The 22,493-nt window shown below is 46.3% G+C and overlaps 1 long non-coding RNA gene across 2 annotated transcripts in view; it reads left to right on the top strand.

The window, feature by feature from the left end:
* Positions 1–22,493, top strand: part of LOC126507990 (uncharacterized) — a 50,488-nt gene that overhangs the window by 3,743 nt on the left and 24,252 nt on the right. The window contains exons 2-3 of one of the 2 annotated variants that reach the window (XR_007593686.1): positions 13,093–13,232; positions 18,893–19,540. This is a non-coding gene — a long non-coding RNA (uncharacterized lncRNA). Of the gene's footprint in view, positions 1–13,092; positions 13,233–18,892; positions 19,541–22,493 lie in introns of those variants that run through there. The other variant, XR_007593685.1, reaches the window with a different exon arrangement.

Here is a 22,493-nt window from a genome sequence, read left to right as displayed (position 1 = left end):
CCACCACACTGTTTTGCATAATGTCTTATTGACATTCCTACCCACGCTATGCAACGTCCTCTTTCTTCCAGGCCTTCGCGGTACCTGTTTGTTCTCTTTATCTTTTTTGATAAAGACTCTTTTTACTGGGTGAGGTGCTATCTCTGGTTCTGTTTGCTATTTCCCTCACAATAAGTGATATTGAATTTTTCCCACCTATCTGTTCATAATTTGTGTACATTCTTTTGAGAAATGCCCACCTACATGAATTAACCCTTACCCTCACTTTTCATTGGGTTGCTCATTTTTTTATTTTTATTTTTTGAGACAGGGTTCTTCATAGCTTGGAGTCTATCCTGGAACTTGCTCCGTAGACGAGGCTGGCCTTGAATTCACAGAGATGCGCCAACCTCTGCATTCTGAGCGCTGGGACTAAAGGCGTTTGCCACCACCTCCCGGATGGCTTATTTTGTTTTTTAAGTTCTTTACATATTCTGCACACTAACCGCTGGACAGAAGCCCATCTTGTTTTATAAATCTCTGCAATATCAACAATGCCATAATGTTTAGTGCTATTTTAGCACCTTTTATGTTATCCACCTGGGGCCTGTCTCTTCATTGGCATGAGCTATCATTTTCATCTCTTCATATTTTAATTGGTATGATTACTTTCTCTCTGTGATACTCAAACTGGAAAGTAACCACTCTATTTAGGAGAACAAACAGGTACCATATGAATGAATGGCCTCAGTGTGAGACATTGGCAATAAAGGAGGCTATAGAAAAATGAATCTACATCCTAGATCGAAAGTCACATTCAGGGCCTGTGAACAAAGCCTGGTTGACAAAGGGCTTGCTACAGAAGCATGCAGAAGCAGGGTGGCAGGTCTCTATAAGTTCAAGGCCAGCGCCTGGCCTACAGAGCAAATCCCAGGACAGCCAGGGCTGTTACATGGAGAAACCCCATTTTTAAAAACCAAAAGGGGGAGAAAAAATCAGCACTTGGACCTGAATTTGATCCCTAGCATCACATCAAAAACAAAAACAAAACAAAGCTGGATTCTGTGGTTCCGGCTTGTAACTCTAGCATCAGAGAGGTGGAGACAGATGGATCCCTGGGACTTCATTGCCCAGCCCAGCCTACTTTGCGAGCTTCACCTCCCAGGGAGCGATCTTGTCTCCACAGACTGCTGTTCACAGACTCATCTGTTACCATCTTCTGTTGCTTCTCCGTCTAATCTTACTCTCCACAGTTCCTGTATCAGCTGCTAATCTGAATTTGGGAAATTATTCTCACCTTTTGTGTCTCTGGTCAGAAACACCCCTCCCCCCTCGTTTCCAATAGCACCTGGGAGGAGACCCTGCCTTTGTATCAATTTTCAGTGTTCTGAATTCCTTTTAGAGTTTGCAAAATTTTGGAAAGAATATCTTGCTATACGGGAGGTTAAAATTCATTTGCTATTTGCTTGCAAAGTATCACTTGGAACCTATATGGACCGGCATGTTCCAGACGTTAAAGAGGTAACAGAGAACGAAAAAGATGAGCATCCCTACCTCGGTGTGAGGCACCTTCTGGTGATGGGGAGGGAAGACAATAAGGTCGACAGGGAGGCAAATGGACCAGGAGGACGGTAAATGGGCGAAGTGACGGGAGTTGGCTGGAGGAGCAGAGCAGCTGCGAGGGCTGGTTTTCTGAGTCAAACTGGCGAGGCTGATGTGCCCAGTGATTTGATCTAATGCTAACCCAGATGTTGCTGTAAAGGCATCAGCGGATGTGATGAGCATCACAATTAGCAGACTTTAAATGAAACAGACTTCTCTCCACAGTGTGGTCATCTCATCTACCGAAGCTCTACAAGCAAACTCTGATGTTCCCTGGGATTTCCCCAGGACTGTGGCAACTCTAGTTTTAGCCTGCTGATAATTTCTGACTTGTGTGTATGAGTGTACATACACATACACTCACACCCACAAATGCACATACACATGCATATGCACACACTCCCTCCATGTACACACACAGCACACATATGCACACACACATAATTGCACACACACATGCACATACTCCCCCTCCACATGCACACACACATGCATATCCACATCTACACACTCTCCCTATGTATACACACAGCACATATGTGCACACATGCGCATACACATAATCACACACACATGCACACACTCCCCCTCCACATGCACACACATACAAACATGTATACACATAAACATGCACACATACGCATACTTTCTCACACGCATGTACACACATGCATGCGCACACTCATACACATACACGCATATGCACACTACACACTACTGCTTATGTTTCTCTGGAGAACTCTGCCAGTAGCAATTTTGAATGAAGAGCCTTTTGTACATTCATTTTTGCCAATCTCAAGTCTGCACGTCTGCGCACATGTCTCAGAGAAAGATACTCCGATCACTCTCAAAAATGAGTACTGGGGCTATGGTTGCCTCTCAACTGGTGGAGTTTCTGCCCAGCGTGCATGAAACCCTGGGTTCGATTTCCAGTAGGTGGGGCCAGGAAAGACTATCTGTAATCTCAGCACTCAGGAGGTGGAGGCTCCTGAGTTCAAGGTCATCCTCGGCTACATAGTAAGTTTGAGGTCAGACTGCACTACATGGGCTCATTGCACAAAATTGTCAACAAACAGATAGATAGATAATTAAATAGGTTAAAAAATAAATAAGGTTATGAAAATTAATCAGCCTCCGTTCCATATTTAAAATTCCCTGACCCTGCTCTAGCTTTTCCCACAACCATGCCACGTTTCACATACTGAGACGATTTGTTTTGTTTGTTTCTCCTCTAGTATGTACACTTCACGATGGCAGGTGTTTGGGGACCTGCTGCTCCCTAGGGAGCAGCACTCAGAGTTGGGAATTCGGGCGCAGAAGGCTTACTTGCAGCGGTGCTGTTCCCTGGAGCCATGTCAAAAGGGTCAGGGCAAAGGACATGGCAGCGATGGGAGGGCCCTGTGATGTAACTGTGACAGGGGCTGAGATGCCTAAGACACTAAAAGTTTAGACATTGCTTCAGGGGATGGCAAGAGGTCAGTGAGACAAAGAGGCCCCGACCTCCCGAGGTACAGACCTCGACATCAACCAGGCCTTGGAGACAATTTCCTCAAGGGACAGAGTTCCCTTTGGCCATCAGGCCTTAGAGGCTGGATGACCCAAGAAGAGGCATTTCCCCAAGGGACAGAGTTCCCCTTGGCCAAGGACAACTCGCAGGGAGAACTCAGTGTGTGAGTCACCAGCTGGCAGCATTCCTGTCAGTTGGGGAGAGAGTAACTTGGCCTGCAGCAGGGCTGAGGGTAGTGTCCCCGGGCGTCAGCCAGTTTTACTCACTAGTGCTGGGTTCTTAACTCTAGAACAGGGTGAAGAGCAAATGGGCGAAGGAACAAATGAATGGATGGGATTCTTTTCAGAATGGTTAGCAGGCGCAAGCAGGATGTAACAACTGTTTTCAATGGGCAAGCAGAATGATTACTGTGAAATTAGAAAATCTGACCCTCAAAACAAACCTTTAAGGCATTTTAGCATGGCAGAGGTCAAAGCTTGACCTGGGGTAGAATAGTAGCTTAGAAATGAGCTTGGACACAGCACAGGATCTGCTTGGACTCAGGATATGTTTATCGCCTGCATCTGTCTCCTCCACAGATGCCGGGCACTTTTGGGACCATGGTGCCTTTTCAGAGGCCAGGAAAGCATCCTGCTAGTGCAAAGGGACAACTGGCTCCCGGTGACCGAACCTTTAACCAGCCTTTTCTTTTATCTGTTGACTCTACACAGGCCAGGGAATTCTTTGAAAGAGAGCAGGGCTGTAAATCAGCAAGACCTCTGCCAATGCATTCCAGGGTCCCTGAGGAAAAAGGCTGCACACAAAAGCCCCTCTACTAAGTCTTCAGGAATGCTGCGCGTGGCCTCGGAGGTCCTGGGGTTAGACCGAGGGGCTGGGAATGGAAAGTCTCCAGAAGAGAGGCACAGCGAAGCTGTGGCCCGGGCATCCGAATGTGCTTCTAAGAACGATTGGCTTCTGGTAAGCAGAGTGGTGCCTAGTGACGCTAAGCCCTCAGTGAAGGCGGTGAGTGACTGACTCTGTCTCGGGCTCTTACTCCCTGACTGTGTGTCTTCAAGAAAGGATGTCTGTTTTTCCTAGGCCTTGCCCATGCTCTCTGCAAGAAGTTGGGTTTGATCACACGTAGACTCTGGAGGGCGAATTTAACCTTTAAATTTAAAAGCATCCAAACAGATATCTCTACATGGAAATAGAGGGGCCATCCCAGGAAGAAGGAGGTGAGAGGGGAGGGAAGGGAGGATAGAAAGGAAGGGAAAGTGACAAAACCAAGGCATGAGATCTACATGTATGCAAATGCCTCGGGGTGGCCTATTAATCTGTACAAGCAATATATTAACCAAAAGGCATTAGCAGAGGTTCTGAAGCTATGGAAGGAAGAGAAGAAGAAAAGTCCTGCATGACAGAGAGAACTCTCCAGTTCCCTGGCTAGTGCAGACACTGGTGCTGTGCAGGGCCTGCTACGGCAGGTGAGAGATTCCTGCTCATCTGTCAAACCCTGTGAGATTTTTTTAGGGGGTCCTGGGACACTTCTGGGTCTTCCCGAGCTTTCTAAAACACACAGCTCTCTCACTAGAGCAGGCCGAGAGAGAAGAGGAAATGCAACAGCTTGTATCCCCCTGGGGCAGAGTGCCCCCCTAGGCCCCCCAGGCATCAGAGCAGAAGTGCGGTTCAGTCTGTTGCTTGCCCACCTATGCCAGTGGTTTGATGTGGTGCAAGGAGCACCAGGATCCCCCTCAGAATGTGGGAGTCAAAATTCTAGCTGTCAAGGTACTTGGGAGATCTGTAAAACAAAATGGGAGAGATCCTACCTACACTCCAGGTACGAGCAGGCAGAAGACTTGTGTCAAGGCAGCACCCCTTCCCCTCCCTCCATTGGTCCCTTCCTCTTTTCTTCCTTTACCTCCTCCCTGCTGCGCATGTCAGCCCAGCCTGCTGGAAGAGGAGAACACAAGCAAAGCCTGTAGCCTTTGGGACCAGGGTCCTGGGCAGACATGTGGGTTGTATACCCACACCTCCTTGTCCCAGAGAGATGGCAGTTTGCCACTGACCAGTATCACTGTGGACAAACACTATTTATTCAACAAAGATGCCAAGAATTTTCAATCTCTGACTCATCGGGAAGAGGAATTTGGAAAAACGGGGAGGGGGATGGGTAAGTGAGGGAATGAATGGGAATGAAACTCGGAGGAAGCAAGGATGACACCAGGCTGGTTTATCGCTGTGGGGCGCAGAGGAAGGGGGCAGGAGGTGGTCTTTTCCTTGGAGGAGTTCACATGAGAACCCCGAGGACCCCAGTTCTCCCCCGAGTGCATGTAAAAGAATAGGCTATAGAAACTCAGGGGGCTTCTTCTTTTATTTTCATGGAGCCAGGGATTCCAAGCTCATGTATGAACTTTGGGTCTCTTCAGAGTGGTCATCTCGGAAAAAGAGGCCCCCAAAGCTGTAATCACTAGGGACCCTCATGCAGGAAGTGTGTCTTAAGTCCGTGTCAACATTAGGCATAGTAACACCATACCCAAATTTTGGGTTCAATCTGAGTCCTTATGTTTGGATCAGTTGGAATTTAGACCCACATGCTAACCAGGAACAAGAACTGGGTCCCCAATTTCTCTTTTACCCCATATCTGTATACATGGGCTTTAACAGCCTGGCCAGAACCTCCCAGGAGCGTTTCTCTGTGGCCTGCTGGGGCTTTCCCTGCTTCTTGTGAGCCAACTCTGACCATGGAGAGCCTGAGTCATCCTGAGAACCTAGAGGTTGTGTTTCATGTCGTGATGGTCCATTTGCTGTCCCTGCAGATTTATGCTTTCTTTCCTTCCCAGCCCTTTCTCCCCAATCACTGGGCCTTATTGTGTTTCTTCTGCCCTCTGCCATGGCAACAATGGACTGTCTCTTCTCCCGCCTTTCTGCCTTCCTAGGGTTCTTGCTTCTTCTTAGTCTCTCACTTAGGCTGTGCCATGAGGGTTCCCTCCCCTGTGGTGCCATAGAGGCTCTTGGCACCAGCTCATCTTGCAGTGGTCCAGAAAGTCAACCAGGCAAGTGGACAGGGCCGTAGTCCTGAAAACTGAGGCAGTCTGAATGAAAGGGAACCAAATGGCACCCAGCAGCACTGTGTCCCGGGTCCCTCTGCCTCTGGACCCCACTGTCCTCTGTCCTCTGCCCATTGAGGACTCTGCTGTAATCTTCACACTCATCTTTGGCTAAGCCAGCTCCATCTTTGTTCTCAGGAAAACCTAACGTGCTGGGCTGAAAGTTAATCACAACAGCCAGTGAGTTTTGGTTGAAGAAACGTAATTAAAATATCAGGATAATTTGTTTGGTGGTAGCGACACTCAGGGGCTGACGATGTGACATGAACTGAAAGATGCTACACGGCCGTGTGTTTGGCTGTGGCTGGGGAGAACTGCACAAACCAGGGGACAGTTTAAGGCTGCTGGTCCTCTCAGGACCTAGAAGATGACTTCCTTGAACAGAGAGACTCTGATCTAGGGGAGTTCCTGTTTTCGGATCAGGAAAACATGGAGCTTCTTTAGCTGATATTTTTTTCTTAAGTAAAGAAATCCTGCACACATATAACACCAGGCATGTGGAGGTCAGAATACAATTTTGTGATGCTTTTTTTTTTAAAATAAATAAATTTAAACTACTAAAAAAGAAATCCTGCATACAACTAATGACTTTAAAAATTATTAAGTTGCGTGTCTTTAAACAGAAACACACATAAAACAAGAGCAGATAGTGACTGGCTGATGACCATTAGACTTGCTGGAACTTGGCCTTGCCTTCCTCTAGGAGCCAGGGATCATTATTCACTGATTCAGTGTTTACATTGCTGCCCTGAAAACCAAGGATTCCCATAAGCTTTATTCTTAGCTGTCTGGCGGCGGGTCTCCGATTGAGCAGCATGCTAGCATCCTTCTCTGTGAGGATAAACATTGGCTCAGCTTTCTTCATCCCTAGATGTGCACCATCCCTAGCTGATAGCAGGTACTAGAAAATACGTTTTCTCGTCTATTTGTGTATAGGTATTTTCCAGCATGTATGTCTGTGCACCACCTGTGTGTGGTACTGTGGAGGCCAGAAGAGGGGCATTAGAGCTCCTGGAACTGGAATTAGAGATGTTTGTGAGTCACAGTGGATGAGCTGTGAACTGAAGGGCAGCCAGTGCTCTTAACCTTCAGCCAGTTCCCAAAATATTCTTAAATGAATGAATAAAAGGAAGTCAGGAAGGGAATCACGGAAGTGCAGGTTCACTGGAGTCAGGTGAGTTTGGAGCAGGAGTATATGGTTCCCCACGCAGACAAAAGCAGAGCGTGGCTGGGGTTCTGGAGTCATAATATGTGGGGATAGGACACACGGGGGTCTCTTGTGGCCAAAGAAAGATGTGGAAGCCGCATTGGAGGGAATTAAGGAGAGGGTAGTGGGGAAGGAGGGATGGTAAGTGAGGCTGCGTTTTTGAAAGGTTTGGTGAGGAAAGGGAAAGAAGGATTTATAGGAGCCGAGGAGCCTGCGTTCAAAGGCGGATGTTTCAGGCCAGAGGAGTCTGAAGTAACTCCCAGCCCAGTAGGTAGTGCATGAGAGAAGCCTGTGGTGCAGCAAAGGAAGGTGGGAAGAGAAGGCTGAGGTTCAAGGCAGGAACTGACTGGTCAAGGAGAGGGCCATCTCAGTCTTGCAGATAGGTAAAGGCAAAAATGACAAGTGACAATGTGGACACATTGATGGTGAAGGGGAAGGAGGCTGGAGTCCTTCCAGATCGCCTTGATTTCCCTTATGCATTGGGAGGCTGTAGTGATTTGAGTGAGAATGTCCCCTCTAGGCCCTGGTATTTGAATACTATGAAAAAGAGCTTTGCACTTGGGGAAGCCATATGGCTGTAGGAAGAACTGGTCTCAAAGTTCATTAAGTTAGCATGCAGTAAGAAAGCCAGAGTGTAGCTCAGGAGCTCAGAGTTTGCCTCGTCTCCCGAAGCCCTAAGCTCAAACTCCAGCACAGCCAAACAAATTGGCTCAGGCTCGGTCACTAGCTAGTCATTATTGGACAGATTGGCCATGCTGGGTACCATTGTCTCAGCTAAGACAGTGGGAACCTTTGGTTTTCTAAAGTTAATTTGGGTTCAGAAATGATAGCATTTTACTATTCCTTAAAGATGCCGTGCTTGGTGAAGACCAGAAACAGACCCTGTTGAGCGATGGATCCCAGGAATCCACCTGAGGGGGAATGATGATTCCAGATGATTGGGAGCTGATGTTAGGAATGACTCAGCTTCAAATCTAGCACTCCCTTTGCACCCGAACCCTGGCCTCCAGGACTCCATCCCTGCACTTGTCCCCTGTTTGTGGCTCCTTCTCCACAGAGAGAGAAATGCCCAGCCTGTACCATGCTAAAGATAGCCTTTTCTTGACAGTCCCTTCCCTTCCACACTTTGAGATTCTACCTCTCTGATGATGCCATAGTTGTTGGAAAGAGGAAGCACACACGTTCCTGCTCCAGATTGGTTCTTCTGGGACCCTTTTCTTAAACCCTGTGCTCAGGTTTGGATCCCCACCCCACCACCCCTGCTCTAGAGGATCGCCAGGGGTCCCCTGCTGCTCTATATCCTCTGATTGTCTTGATTTGGGAATGAGGCACTGGAACTGTGGGTTACCCTTTTGTGGGTAACCCTTTTGTGGGTGTCTTAACTTTCCTTCAGAAGCGCTCCTTTGAGGTTCTCCGCTTATCCCGTAAGTCCTTCCCTGGCTCTTGAACATGTGTGCAGAGGACCCCAAGGATCTTCCTTAGCTTTCTCCCCTTCTTCTTTGCCTTCACCCTTGGTGTGCTCTCTCTCTTAGTTGCATGACTTTGATCATTACCTTCTTACAAGGGATTTAGTTCTGCATCTTCATCTCTGACTTTTGTCCCTTACTTGGGGACTTCTCTGTCAGCACGTCATGCTCAGTGTAGACAAACTTGCCCCTGCTGCTCCTATTCTGCTCTCTGTTTCTGCCCCTTGAGTCACCGTTCTCCCTGTCACCAGGAATGTCTCCTATTCCTCGATTTCAGAAACTTTGGAAAGTTGGTCAAGACTCCATTCCAGAAGTGACGTCTCTTAGTAGTAAGTAACATGGCTGTTTTAGTCACTGGCCATTGCCGTGAAGAGGCACTGTGACCAAGGCAGCTTTTATAGAAGACGGAGTTTAATTGGGGGCTAGTTTACAGTTTCAGAGGTTAGTCTATTATCATCACAGCAGGGAGCATGGGGCATACAGGCAAGCAGGCATGGTGTTGGAGAAGTGAGAGCTATATCCTGATCTACAGGAAGAAGGCAGTGAAAGAGAGGGCAGGGGGAGGAGGAAGGGAGAGGAAGAAAGGAGAGAGAGAGAGAGACTAGGCCTGGAATGGGCTTTCCAGCAATGATACACCTACTCCAACAAGGCCTCATCTCTTAATCCTTCCCAAGAGTTCGTCTACTGGAAACAAGCATGCAAATATATGAGTCTATGGGGGACTAATTAATGCTGACAATAAACTTTATATAATTAAAGATTCTCCTCATTTTTATTTAGTCCAGGTACCAATTAGATAAAGTGACCAAGTAGTGAAAGTGACAGAATTGGGCATAGAAACAAGCTGATGCCAAGTTTATGTGTCTAACTCTTCAAGGCAGCTCAGGAAATAGTAATCAAAAGCTACAACAACAACAAAAAGCAAGCCAACAAACTTTGTCTTTTTAGAAGTTTATTTTTAAATTGCAAGTTGCTAGGGGAGAAACCTTGCTTGTAACTTGAGGTCAAGTCAATAATTTATGCTAATCAGGCCATGGGATCTTGAAAAACAAAAGGTGCACGTGATTGCCAAATGCCATTTGAAGAATATCGTCAACTTTTCTTCCGATGTCCATTTCCTAATTTGTTAGCGTACATACTCCACATGGGACCAGCAGGCAGAACACAGGAACACTGATTTCTAGGTAGGTACACAGGGCACAGGCAGTTCATCTTACAGAGGTTCTGAAGGAGAAAAAGGCAGACATAGAGTAGGGGCATTGTGATATTTTAAAATAGTCAAACGAGAGTCCACGTTTGCTATCAATGTCTAAAAGAGCCTCATTATTCCCCCCACCCCCCCCCCCCCCCCCCCCCCCCCCCCCCCCCCGTGGAGGACACGACACTGTACCCGTCTTCCTAATGTTGTTCATATTTACTTATCTGGGTAACTTCATTTAATCCAATGGGAAATGGTTTCAGTCTCACAGCTAATTTGCCCTGACATGTCTCAAGAGGATTTTTTTTTTTTTGAATCGTGCCTGCTGCTTTTTATCAAATCATGCCCCCAATTAAAGGGGCATCTGTTATTGGAATGTCTTTCAAAAACAGCAGTGGAGCCTGGACGTCTGGAAGGTTGACAATGAAACCTTCTATTTGGAGCCCGCATTTGTGGAGGGATGCTTGAGTTTATTTTCCTTTATTTTTTAAGTCTTTCCAGGCTTTTTTAGAAAGTTGTCATGCGTGGATCATGTTTCTTCAGCTGAACGTCATTGATTAGATCCAGCTCAGAGAGGGTGGGGGGAAGGAGTCTGCACAGGAGGCATGAAGGAAATAGCATGTTTGGGAGACCTGGGCCTGGTGAGGCAGCAAGCAAGTTGAACTTTAAAGGAGACATTGCCCTTTGACCTGCCATTAATTTTCACTGGTTTCTGTCTTGGAGGACCTTAAGGTAAACTGGATATGTAACCAATAGTTAATGTCCTTTAGGTACCACTAAGGTACAATGGTCTCTGGCAGCGGGAGGTAAACGTGGGGAAGATTCCCGGTCCTCTTGATTACAACCTCAGTGCTACTGAATGCATTAAAGGGAACTTGGCTCACAGAGTACCCGGTGATTCCCCAGGGCTGAATCAGGAAGATCAAGAGTTTTAGGCCATTCTGGGTAGAATGAAGTCCTGTCTCAAAACAACACCCAAACCAAACACAAACACACACACAAATAAAAAGGACAAAACAACCACAAAGAAAAGGTGGCCTGCATCAAATATGGACAGACCTGTAACAGACATAAAAAGCAAATGCAAAGGTATTTCAAAGGTAATGTAGGCCAATCTTTCTGCCCCAGGGGTCAAGGTCAGTAGAGGTCGACAGACGCAGCAGCTGTGGGTTGAGTTCTGAAGATGATGAGAAACGGATGGGCTCATGAGCTTCTCCATGCCAGGCTGTGGGGCTGTGCCATCCTTCTAGCTCACGACCTGTCTCCATTAGATGCCGAGCCGTAAAGCCTCTGGAACAGACCCAGATAGACTTCTGAAGGGCCAAGGATTCACTCTGAAGGTGATGGGCTCCTGATTGGGGTTTCCAATTGTTAATTAACTACATCTAAGGAGAGAGGTTTCTAATTAGGACACGCTGACTGACGGCTCCATCCTAGATTGGCGTTAATTCATCACCAGGCTGCCCTGCAGTGTTCATGGCCAAGCCCATTAGCCTTGCTCTCCCAGCTCCCAAGCTAGATATCCTAGGGCTCTGACTCTCACCGCCAAGCGCCTTGCACATCAACAGTTCTGACAAGCGGGGGTCGTCATCTCTCAGATTCACTCGTTCTGTTCTCTTATCTCCAAAACACGCTGGCTCGGGTTCAGTCCTTATCGGGGACTCCCTCGGGATGCCTTCACGGCCTTTCCAAGGCTCACTGTAGCCTCTTCTACTAGTGAAGTGGTTCTCAACCTTCCTAATGCTGCAGCCCCTTAATACAGTTCCTCATGTGTGCCGACCCCCAGCCATACAATTATTTTCGCTGCTTTTTCATCACTGTAGTTTTGCTACTGCTGTGAACTGCATTGTAAATATTTGCATTTTCTGATGGTCTTAGGTGATCCCTGTGGAAGAGTCATTCAACCCCCAAAGTCATTCAACCCACACAGTGAGAACCACTGTCGTAGGTCTTCTCCGATGGGAGCGTTTCCTACAAACAAGTGCAACCCTGTCACTCCCCTGCATGAGACCTAGGGACACCCCACGGCCTGCTGAATAATCTCCCTCCTCCTTAAATGACTTCTTAGAATAGTGCTGAGGACTGAACCCAGCACATGCTAGACAAATACCTTACCACTGAATGACACCAGGCTCTCCTTAGCTGACTTAGGCCGCTTCACACAAGGTACCCTATACCAGCCTTCAGAAACCTTCTGCCGTTTCCCAAATCCTCCTCAGGTCACTGGTAAACCAGTTCTTCTCGACTTAGGTTACCTGGCATACACAGCTCCCTGCGCTGAGGTCTCCTTTATGGCCCGCTCTCTCCAGTCCAGGTCTTTGTGGTTGGAAACAATTTTCTGCGCATACTCCAGGACAGTAGCTAATTGTGTTGTGTGACTTAGGGCTGTTAGGCACACTACAAAGTACCCAGTGAAACATGATTTCCTAAGACATAATGTACATTTTTTTTATTAGATGTAGGTTTCATGTGTTACTTGAAACTTATTCAGACTAAACAATTACTCATCCAAATTTCAAATGGAGCTGATCACCCGGATTTCCATTTGCTAAGCCCGGCAAGCCTGGCTGTGTCGAGACTCAGTTGTTGGCATGTCGGTTACAGGTCACTGGCAAAGTCTTGTAAATGCTCCTTCAAAGCATCTAAGCGAACTGCTGGTCTTCATGTTTCTTGGGTAGAGGGAAGATGAAAGAGAAAAGGTTGAATCCTGTTGCTTAAATTGTCTCACTTGGAAAAGGTAAAACATAAGAAAAAGTTTTTAAAACAATAGACTATTTAACAGGGCACAGGAATTCCATTCCCTACCCCTGGCAATATTTTGGAAGTCAAAAGCTGTTTAGAGGTAAGCGTTGGAGAAAATGAGGGAAGTGAGGAGCAGAAACCCATTCGTAGAGACAGGCGGATGGGAAGCAGTGATGCGGAACTAAAATGAGTTATTGTGCATACCTGCCATCAGACCCTAAAGTCACCCCCATTAAACTGTCCTGTGACCCCCGTAGAACAGGTGAACATTGCTGCAGGCTGGACAATTTCACTTCCCATTTTAGGGCCGTGTTAGCTCCAACTACTTGCCAAGGACTGTCTGAGGGGAAGCTGACTGCGGAGGAGAGCTGTCCGGAGACCTACCTGCAGCTGTCAGGTTTGGGCTCAGTCCTCATCCTTCCTGGGAAGCTTGCTTTGCCTGTGGGTGAGTCTTAGATTTCTACTTTTGCCTCTCAGTCTTGGGGCCATAAAACTGCCTCTCCTGAAAGTTTGTTTTAAGAGCTTATGACTCTGGGCTATAAAAGAGATGTTTGAAGAGGGAGAAGGGAAAAAAAAAAAGCATGCGTGGTTCTGTATGGGATGGGGTGTTTGCTGCAGCTGCCCTCCCCCACTTCCTTCCGTGGAGCACATGGTGGGAGACCATTCAGTAAGCCAACAACTTGGGTAACAGCCCTTAAATTGACATTGTTCAGGGATGAATGGATCCAATTGGCTTTAAACGTTTTGTTCCCCCACATAATTCCGATTTTAGGCAGAGTGGTTACTATAGAGACTAGAGCTGCCTTCATTCTGGATGGTCAAGAGACGACAAGCTCGCTAGCGACTAGAGCAGAGGTCTAAGGTCCAAGGTCCTGGTCTGAGCCCAGCCCAGAGTCACCCTGAGCCTCTTCACAAAGCACCCAGTTCAGCAGCTCTGTCACGAGACAGGGGTGAAAATGTGTATGCTGGAGCCTCTGGGACAGTGATAGATATCTGTTTAGTTATCATGTTGAGTGAGAAGGAAGGACTGGAGGGAGGGGAGGGGGATTTGAACCCAAAAGAAAGGAAAAACAAATGAACTTTAAGTTCCCAAATGTCACAGAGAAAGGCTACAATTTACAAATGGTTAATTTATAAGTTGTTTGTTTCTATCCTCCGGCAAAATTTATTTTATTTGCTAGTACCCTCCTCATATTTTTTTATTTTTTAAAAGATCTTTTAAAAATAAATGTGTATTAAATGGATAAAGCACTGGGCTGCATGCATATAATACACTTTGGCCATGCTCGCTCTCTGGTTTCCTTTTCATCTCCTCCTCCCCTCTTCCTTTTCACCTCCCTAATAGTCCACCTTTTACTCTCATGTCTTCCCTCTATAAATTCCACAAAAGAGAGCAACCGTAAGATGCATTGAGCACCAGTTCTACCCTCTCCCCTACCTTTTGTTCTTCTCTAGAGCTCAATAAAACTTTATTGTGATTTTCCGGCACAAAGCTAAGATGCTAATGTGGAAGAACGCCTGTATATTTATTACCTGGCTTCAAGAGCTATCACATTCTTCCCATTTTCCTCTTATTTGCTTTTTTATTCTTTTACCTTCCACCCTATGTAACATCAAGTCCTAAATATCACACCAGTTATAAAAACTTCTGTGCCTCTCTAATACCTGAAGATCATTATAGTGCCGCCAAACCATGATTCTTTAATACCCTCTAGCACCTAAAGCATATCCAGCTTTCACAGATTTTTCCCAGGTGATTCCTTTTTGATAGTTGCTTTGACCAACTGGGATTCAGTAATGGCCCACATATTATGTTTGCTTGATATGCCTATACATGTTTTCAAATCAATAACACATCCCCTTTCTTCTCCCCTATTATTTTATTTAGAAAAATGTCAAAGATTTCAAGAAAACCTGCACGCATGAACACCATTCATCTGTGCTTTTTGCACAGTTGCCCCGAGTGTGAGTGTTGGGGGTAGTATATCATCAGTGTTATCACCATCGTCATCATTTTGCTGAGCCATCCAGAGTTTGCAAGTGTGTTGCAGACATTGTTAGCATCTTACCTTTGACCATTTCAGTGAGCATCTCCAGAGATCAGGGACGTTCAATTACAAAGTCCCATGATAAATATTACATAGGGGATTTAACACTAAAGTAGGAAAATAATCCGTTGTTCAATCTATACTCAAAGGTGCCAATTGTTGGAACCTGTTATAGATTCTGGAGGGGAGGGGCAGGAACAAATAAAGAATAAAATGCCATGTCCAGTTTTTGTTTTTGTTTTCACTCTGTATACAACACAGCCCACCCACCCCCAGTCAGAGACCAACCCAGGATGTTCTGCATGTTAGGCAACCAAGCACTCGCCCACTGAGCAACCTCTCCACCTTTCTCTTGAATTCTCTCCAAACTAGAATGTTCTGCTGCTTTTATCTTTCATGATGTTGACATTTTTATGGCCATATTAGTTTATTTTTATATATTTTAAAACAATTTTTAAACTTAAATATATTTTGATCATATTCTTCCCTTCCCCCGTATCCTTTCAGAATCTCTTCCCCTTCCTACCCACCCAACTTTAAGTCCTTTCTCAACAACAACAACAACAAAAACCCAAAACAAAATAAAACCACACCCAGAGCACACCACTAACAAAAAAATTCCACGAAACTGTAACTCCACACGGACTGGTGACATTTGTCTTAGGGTTTCTTTTTCTTTTTTTCTTTTTTTTTCTTTTTTTTTTTTTTTTTTTTTTTTTTTGGTTTCTCAAAAACAGGGTTTCTCTGTGTAACAGTCCTAGCTTGCCCTGGAACTAGCTCTTGTAGATCAGGTTGGCCTCAAACTCACAGAGATCCACTTGCCTCTGCCTCCCCAGTCCTGGGATTAAAGTTATGCACCACCACTGCCCGGTTTAGTTAGGGTTTCTATTGCAACAACAAATCACTGTGGCCAAAAAGCACCTTGGGGAGGAAAGGGTTTATTCCGTTTACATTTCTACATCGCTCGCTCGGCATCACCAAAGGAAGTCAGGACAGGGACTCAAGCAGGGCAGGGACCTGGAGGCAGGAGCTGCTGCAGAGGCCATGGAGGGGTGCTGCTTACTGGCTTGCTTAGCCTGCTTCCTTGTAGAACCCAGGACGACCAGCTCAGGGGTGGCACCACCCACCATGCACTGGGCCCTCCCTCAGTTATCACTAATGGAGAAAAAGCCTTACAGCTGGATCTCATGGAGACATTTTCTCAACTGAGCCTCCTTCCTCTCTGATGACTCTAGCTTGTGTCGTGTTGACACACAAAACCAGCCAGTGCAACATTTTTTACAGCATGTAATTTTTTTTAATTTAAGAAATTACTGGGAAGCATGCTCTTTGGCTGGATTTACCTGAATGATCTTACTTTTAGGCAGAAGGATATCAAATTTGAGGCCAGTCTGGGCTACATAAATATGGTGAGCATCTCCTCTCTCTCTATCCACATGTTATTATTATACACTTAATTATAAGTAATAAACATCTAATTAATTAATAATTAACAATGTATTAGTAATTGTATATAATATATTTAAAACTAACATGATATATTTATATAATACATATATATTATATATGTATTAAATATGTAAATATATTATATATGTATAAAAATATATAATTATATATTTTACATAGTATATATTCCTAATATATTATATTCCTGATATATAATATTAGAACTAACCTAGTTTGTTTTAATTTAGAGCACAGTTCCCTGCTGCCAAGGCTTTGTTTTGTTTCTTCCCGGACACTTTTGTATTTATCTTTGTCCTCAGAGTCGAATCTGTTTTTATCTTTTGTATCCCCGGGTGGAGTAAGCCTATCTTGTACCTTCAGGAACTTGTGCCTGCTCTAAAGAATGGACCAGGAGTGTGCAGGCAGGGTTACCACCGAGACTCTTTCTCGTTGCACAGAAAGCAGCAGTGTGTTCTGATCCACAGCTGCGGAAAGAGAAGCTGGGGCCCATATGTTACCTAACCTCTCCTCATGAAACTGCTTCAGGAGACGAGAGGCACCTGGGTCCCCTTTGGGTTTGCCAGCAGCTCTGTCTGTGCCGCGTCTGCTCTCTGGCCTCACACGCACTAGCCTAGTCAAGGCAGCCGGCTGTGTTGGTCCCTGGTACCTAGATATGGTTGGGTGCCGAGGCCATTGGGGAGCTTGCCTTTGACCGCTCAGCCAGATAGGGCAGCCTGAAAGAGGAGGCATGCCACAAGGCCTGCTCTGGCCAACTTGATATCTAACCTCCACCTTGGGACCATGCCAAGGACCCCTTTTCTCCTTTGCCGTGAGTATGGATTCCTCTCCCCCACATTAGGAAGCCTGTCTGGACCAACTTCAAGGAATCCAGATGGCGTTGCAGGCTCAGCTCCACTGCAAGGCCATTAGTTCTGGCCCATAGAGTTGTGCCTCATTTGAAGGCCATTTAGTAGAGAATATGGAGACAAAGACGGCAGAGAAAGAAAAATGCTTTTTGTTTAAAAAGAAAAAGAAAACGAAATCATTGAATGGACAGCACCCCACTTTCGCACCCAGTGTCTCGAGTCATCTTACTTTAGACTCTGATGAATAACCAGGCAGGAACGGCGAGGCTCCCGGTAAGGGAAGCTACCAAGTAGTAGTCATGGGAATCTGTGTTTTCAGGTGTTTCGTGGAGGAAATGGAAAAGAACGGTAAGTGTCCGACAGTGGCGGGCTGGAGCCCCTCATGAAACCTGCTTTATCAACACAATGATTGCGGCTGTCATACATGATCGTCCCGTTTCAAATTCCCGTCACCGTAGAAAGTCAGCATTACCAGCACCATTTAAAAGCCTGACAGGGTTGGTTTGTTGTGACTGAGGCAGTGTTTTGCTCTGTAGCCCAGGCTAGCCTCAAATTTGAGCTCCTCTTTCAATCTCTCCGGTGCTGGAATTACAGGTGTATGCCACTATGACCCTCTTAAAATGCAGGCGTTCTAAAGCTCAGCCAGATGAAAGGGCTTCCCACAGCCATCTGAATGCAAGAGATGACCTAGGTTTTGGACTCGATTCTCTTCTAATTGGATGCCCACGCTTTTTGCCTGTAGCCCTCGCTCCTTCTTTTGAAGCACTGGACTGGTTTACTTGATGCCCAGGGTGAATTTTCTTTTCCCTCTGTGCCTGATCCTCCCACCACCTTCAATCTCATTCTATCCAAGGAGGCTTCATAACCAAAGGGCTTCTTTAGAGTATTGGACATCCATAGAAACACAGGGTAGGCGTATATCCAAGTCTAGGCAATAGGATGGCAGAAAAGAAAGGGCCACATGGTGATGATGATTCTTCGTAGATATGTCCTGCCTGTACTTCAGTGTCCTACTCATTTTGAGAGCCGAATCTGCTGAGCATCACTGGCTACTGTGACACTCCCCCAGAGCCTCAGAAGCTGGAATGAAATGGGAGGGAACGGAAGAGAAGGATGTTCCCAAGGACACAGAGCTAACTAACAGAAAGGTCAGGACTGCCTCGGTCTCCAGCCTGCCCCAGTGACTCACAGACCAGCACAGCTTCGGTTCTTAGCTCACATGTGGGAGAAGAAAAGCCTGAAGCTGGGCCAGAAGTCTGACCCGGTCAGAGACTGAACCACTCAGCAGGCTGAAAGGGGAAACTTGGAGCCTGGGAAGTCTGTTTCCATGGGTTTTTATCACCAATTAGGGAAGGGATCTCTCGGGCTCTCCTCATTCATCTTGGGCCTGGGTCATTCACCTTTAATCTCTATAGCGAAAGGATTAAACACAGCCCATCTTGGCGTGTCAGAGAATGTTTGGCTCCCGGTTTTTCCCCCAAGAATTTTATCTATATGTGACTGCTCAAGACACTTAGAGAATTAGAGAAGTCTGCAACAAAAAAGAGCAGCAGAGAGTGTCCCCACTTTCAACACCTTTTCCAAAGTCAGCGTAGGGTGCACCAGAGAAGAGGGTTTGGATGCAACACTGTTTTATTTGTTCCTAGATTTTACATTCACAAACTGTGTGATGTTGGCCAGATTTCTCAGCTTCTCTGGGTGACATCAGGTGGCGTGGACTCAATGCCCTGTCCTCTCTGCAGATGCTGAGGTTGGCGTTCTTCCCCTCTGCCTGCCCACACCCGTCTTTCCTTCTGCGATGCGCAGGAGAGCACATTAGAAAAGGTTTTCTCTGCCTTTGATTTCTTCTGACAAGGCTTCGAAAACTGAGCATCTCTGGAATCTAGGTAATTATCCCACCTTGATCATCGTGCTTGTAGGAAATACGCCAAGGAATGGAAGATTCTCCTCCTACCCAAACACTTGCCACAGCTCAGGGCACACACAGACACACGGAGTGGGGAAGCCCAGCAACAGCAATGGAGGCCGAGCTCTGCTAGGCAGAACTGAGAGCACAGGTTAAAAGAAAGACGCCCGTTTCTCTTGGGGGGTTCCTCGCGCGGACCCTCCTCTCCAGGATCTGAAGGAATCCAATCACTGGAAGCGGAGACAAATTAGCAGACCAGCTGGCCCAAATGTTCCCCATCAGTGTTCTGTAATTGCCAGAGTAGGATTCAAATCAGACAAGATACCCAAGGAGATAGCAGAGGCTTTTGATAACCAAAGTGGAGGGAAATTGCTAGGCAATTAAAAAAAAAAAGCAAATGCAGTGTTCTTATTTTATTGTAGCCCCCGAGTGAATTTTTGTTTTTGTCCTAAAGCCCTACATTTTTCTAAAAACAAACACACAAACAAAAAGCCCAATAATATTTATGAGTTGGAATGGCCAGGGAGTGAGGCAAACATGGAATAGAAGGATGACCTTATATCTCATCTTTTAAAAAAATATATTTTATTATTTATTTTCGTGTGCGTGTGTGTGTGTGTGTGTGTGTCCGTGGGGGCATGTGCACATGTGTGTGGGTACCTGCAGAGGCCAGAAGAAGATGCTGGATCCCCTGGAGGCCGAGTTCCAGGAGGTTGTGAGGGTCGGATGTAGGTGCTGGGAACAGAACTCCACAGAGCAGTAAGCTGTCTTCCCTGCTGAGCGGTCTCTTCAGCATGGAGCCTCACCCTCTAGGAAGTTAGCGCTATGAAGTAACAGTCATCTTCTTCCTGTCCCCCCCACTGTGAGCGGCCCACTGAGCCGGAGTAAGGGACTTCCACAGACAGGAGCATGGAGATGTTCTCTGAAGACCAGAGTCCTCGGACAGGAGAGCAGGGTGAGGTCAGATGGAGACCTTCATCTGAATACCTAAGTGTGAAAGCTTCCCGCTTTGAGATCAGCAAGCACGCCAGAATCTACTCACAGACTTTGGGGGCCAAATTCTCGTTCTCTCTGCTCTGTAAAGTGGAGAAATAACCCTTAACTCACAGGCTGGCTTTTGAGGTTGAAAGCAGGTAAAATTTGTATTGGACACTTTGTTTCATTCAACAAACTGGACCCCTTCACTCTGCCTGTCTCCCTCCATGGCTCTGTCCGTCTCCGCTGGACGTTCTGCCTTGCGCATTTTTTCCCAGATACTCAGTAATCATCAAGTCCTGGAGAGATCCTGGGGAGTGCTGGGTGTCCGGCTGCACTTGGCTCAAGCTGTAACTGGAGTAAAGCTGGCCTTGGGCATCCTGCTGACTCCTATATGTGCTTGAACTGCTTTCTTCCCAGAGCAGGTGTTTCTTGTGGCCTGCTCACAGTCATCTACCCCATGAGCCATTCTGTGATCTTGTAAGAGAGGTGGATTTGTCTTATGATTGGGAAGTGTAGCTCCCTTCCCTATGCTCAAAAGGAGACATCTTGGTGCTCAAGGTCCAGGAAAAACTCACCCACTTTACCAGTGATTGGTTTAAGGAAAGGAAACCCATCCACTTCCAACCAATCAGATGCAAACTTTGGGGGAGACACTCCCTTCCAGGTAAATCTCACGGTGTGGCTTGCACACCACTTTCTCTGCCTTCCACTTTGTCTCCCTCCCTCTCATCCTTCCTTCTCATGCTTCCCACGTGCTGGGATTGCAGGGATGCTATGCGCCATGACACCCAGACTTTCTTCTATTTTCAAAGTGGAAATGATACCTGAGGTTTCAGTGATCATTTTTGGGCCGTGAGGCAATAAGCCCCAGTATAAAGCTGATAACCAGAAATGGAAAAGGAATCTGTGTTTGTGGTGATATTAATAGAGTCCCAAGCTACTGGATTAGGTGAGATGAAGTAAATGTCTGTTTTAATTAAATAACTCTTAATTAGATTTTCTATTGCTTGCAGCTAAAAGCGTTCCTATTTGATAGCCCTTCCTTTTAGTCAAAATTCCTTTCTGAAGTCTCCTACTGCAGCCTTCTTTATATCCCCATGCTATCTTTGTATCAGGATGGCTGCCACGGGTTCCCAGATAAGATACTGTTGGAGACTATAGTGTTAGCTGGGCTTTGAAAATGATACTCAAAGACCGTTTGCATGTTTAGCAGACATGTTTCCTAGAGATAAATACATAAAGCCACAAGGATGGATCGGTGGGTGGGTCTTGTAATGGGTATTTTGCAGAGGGCCAGAGCCTTGATTTTTGCTCCTTCAGTCTCAGTCTAGGAAGAGCCACCTGCTCTACCTGTACCTTCCTCTGAACCTGCTGCTCAAAGTGGGGCAGGGTTCTACCTTTGAAAATGTCCCAGCCCAGAGCTACCGAATCAGAAAATGCACTTGAAGCAAAATCTATAAGTTCCTCAAATGCAGATTAGGATTTTCAGGCCTGGCCCCAGAAGCTGCAGACTTGCTGGAGCTAGAAAAAGCCCAGGACCAGGTCAAGGGCAAGGCACAATGTCATGAGAAGCTCCCATCTGTCTCTTTGTCGGCTTGTGGAGGGCTGGGGTAAAGCCGAACTGTTAAATAAATAAACACGACCCTTTCAGAGTCACTTGGACAGGCAGAGCAGAACCACTAGCACCATCCCTTGCTCCAAGATTCTGTCTGCTTTCTGCAAGGGACACAAGTTAGGCAGAAATTGAGAGGATGAACAGAACTGGAAATATCAGTGATTACAGTATAGAAGAGGGCCTGATGAGGGGCTCAGCCATGCACTGCAGGCCTTCATCAGGGTCTCTGGGTGAGCGTCTGCCCTTGTCCTGTAAGACCCAGGAGCTTGTTACTGGCTGTGCCTAGGGTTCAGGCAGTATAGTATGGATTATCCGTGCCAGTGAAAACAAACATGTTTGCACGAGATTCGTGGATGTCAAAACATTAATTCACATGAAATGTACTGCTATTACATAGGCAAGAAGACGGTTCCAGGGAATTTTTACCCCCTGCAAAGTTTCATGGGAATCCAGAACTATAATCAGAAGTTATTTCCCTCAACTGTCAGGAGACGTCTCTGACTTGGAGATGACCAAAACTCTCTCTGTGCGTGTGCAGATGCGTGGTGTGTGTGTGTGTGTGCATGTGCGTGAGTGTGTGTGTATGTGTGTGTGCGTGTGTACACAGATACCGGCTCATGTGTGCACAGGTCAGACATCAATGTCAGGTGACATTCCTTCCTTGAGTTTTGTTGTTGTTTGTTTGGTTTTGGAATTGGGATTTTAACATTGAAGCAGGGTCTCTCATTGTCCAGAAGCTCACTGATTCAGGCTGCCTGACCATCCTATCCCAGAGATCTTCCTGTCTCTGCCCCTTTGGCATTGGGATTACAAATGTGTCCTGCCATAGTCAGCTTTTTAAATG

The sequence above is a fragment of the Alexandromys fortis genome, unplaced genomic scaffold (genome assembly GCF_014885135.2).
Source record: "Alexandromys fortis isolate MF-2015 unplaced genomic scaffold, M_Fortis_MF-2015_v1.1 scaffold_73, whole genome shotgun sequence".
Classification (NCBI taxonomy): domain Eukaryota; kingdom Metazoa; phylum Chordata; class Mammalia; order Rodentia; family Cricetidae; genus Alexandromys; species Alexandromys fortis.
This window is presented reverse-complemented; position numbering and strand designations above follow the sequence as displayed.